Consider the following 2680-nt stretch of genomic DNA (forward strand, 5'->3'; position numbering starts at 1 on the left):
CCCAAAGACAATCCTCTGTTGACCTATATTTTAGGTTGATCCTGACCAGATGATGTGCAGAGAACACACAAGAGGAGACCCAAATGTGTCCTAGGACGTCTTACTTATACCCTATGACCTCGCTGTATTTAGGGTTGTACAGTTCATGTGTAGCAGAGGAAACGTTGAGGGAGGGACGATGTGAAAGTACTCAGTGCAAAGCTGGGTGGAAAGGCTCCGCAAGTCTTAGTTCCCTTAACCCTGACATATGGGAACTATATGTCTTCGTGCTGACTTGCTTGTCTGTCTCAATGCCAGGAAACCTGAATGTGCTTGCATTCCAGAATGTATTTGGATACATTGCAAACAAATGTCAGAGCAGGCATTATACCCCCCACTAATGTACATTTGCAGGTCAAGAGGGTGACACTGGAAAAGATTAATCCCTTGCTGAGTATTATTCATCAGAATGCTTTTAAATGTTGGCATATAGGCAGGTAATAGATTATATACCATAAACACAGCTGTTGGAAGAAAAACAGCATTTCACAAGTCATACAATTAAAATCTCTAATCTCCAAAAGTACCAAAATAAAGAGAAAGGGAGGGGTAAGGAAGGGTGAAAATAGAGCTTCTTTTCTCGGAAATGGCTATCTGTCTCCTGGACGGTGCATGACTTGGATTCCTATGGAGTCTAGGGCACTCTTACGGAGCTCTCACTAGAGGAGCCCCAGAAAGGACTGTCTCTACATGAGCAACATGTGGCAAAAGGAAGACAGATCTGGGAAGGGAGGGGAAAAAGGAACTTATGTCAGACTTGGGGTTTTTTTGTTAATATATACAGATCCTGTGTTTGTTTGAATACACACACATAGCCCTCGGGACAACAAAAGGCTGTCCAAACAACTAGAAGAATTCAAAGAAATATCAGTAACGCTGTTCTATCCTTCAGAAGTAAAAACACAAGATTTTGTTATATATCTTTCTATTTTTCTCAGTATTTGTACATATATATGTCTCCCCAAAATTGTAATCATACAATATACACTCTTTTTGTCATTTGGAGATAGCTATAATTTCTGTAACAAATTCCATTACATATTCTGGTATTTTCTAATTGTCGAAAGTATAAGCAAACATCCTTGCATGCAAAGATGTGTGCATCTTTGATTATTTAAGGTACATTTAATTTTTGTACATTTAAATTATTCTCCTAGTCAAGTTCCTAATGAGTATAACTTTAAATTATTACTAATGAACACTCATATTGGAATTTCAAATAATATAGAAAAGTATGTATACTACTCTCCCCTACTTTCTGCTGATTTTCTGCCATTCCTTGGCTTGTGGAAGCAGCAAATCCCTCTCTGGCTTCATCGTTTTCTTTCTGTGTGTGTCTGTGTCCAAATTTCTCTTTCTTAGGTGGATAACATTCATATTAGGGTCTTACCATACTCCAGTATGAGCTCATCGTAACTCAACTAACTATATCTTCAATGACCCTATTTCCAAATAAGTTCACATTTTGAGGTACTAGGTGGGGTATGAATATTTCAGTATAAGAGTTTTTTTGTTGGGGGAGACACAGTTCATCCCATAATACCAAATAATCTAAAATACCACAAGTCTTGTTCCCTTGGTAGATATGTTTATCTCTCTAGCAACAATACATTTTTTTCAAGGACTCTAATTTTAAAACACATCTTAATATTTGATAGGCTAAGTTCTTCCACTACTCATTCTTCTGAAGAATTTTATAATATAGTCTATGCTTTTTTTTCCTCATATGAACATCAGGATGATTTAATAAAGTTTCTAAGACATTGTGTCATTGGCATTTTGGGCGGTGGGGAGGAGAAATATAGTTGAAATTGGTGAATATAGACAGCAGTTGCAAATACAAAGTTGAACATGCAAAGTTGATAATGTTGATTCCTCTTATGTAAGAAAATGGTATCTCTCTATTCATGTTTTTGTTCTTACTCTTCATTTGAGTTAGTTCTCTCCGTATAAACACTGTACATATCTTAAATTTATTTCTATTTATTTAATGTTATAAAAAGGATGTTTGTTTTGTTTTCTAGGTGATTATTGCTGGTATATAAGAAAGTTACTGGAGTTGTTTGTTTTGATACTGATATTGTTATTAGTCTTATACTGAACTCTGTTATGGACTTTCTTTTATTATCCAGATACGCAATTATACCACCTGCCTTAACAAATATTTCACATTAACTCTAGGTTTTACTTTTTGATTTTCCTTACATTTTCTAGTAAATGTAGTTTCATTTATATCTTGGCTGTGTGTGTGTGTGTGTGTGTGTATGTGTGGGTGTAGATGCCCTGTTTTTATTAAAGTGTTTGCTTTTTGGGTGGCAGACCATCCTGAGTAATTCTTGTTTTTTTTTTTTTTTTTAAGATTTTATTTATTTATTTGACAGAGATCACAAATAGGCAGAAAGGCAGGCAGAGAGAGGAGGAAGCAGGCTCCCCACTGAGCAGAGAGCCTGATGCGGGGCCCAATCCCAGGACCCTGAGATCATACCTGAGCTGAAGGCAAGGGCTTTAACCCACTGAGCCACCCAGGTGCCTCCATCCTGAATAATTTTTTTAAAGTGAGTTTGTGGGGGGGTAAATTTCTAAGTCCTTGGACATCTAAAAGTGTATTCATTTTTCATACACACTTGAATGTTAGTTCATC

Source organism: Mustela nigripes, chromosome 13 (genome assembly GCF_022355385.1).
Source record: "Mustela nigripes isolate SB6536 chromosome 13, MUSNIG.SB6536, whole genome shotgun sequence".
NCBI classification, from domain to species: domain Eukaryota; kingdom Metazoa; phylum Chordata; class Mammalia; order Carnivora; family Mustelidae; genus Mustela; species Mustela nigripes.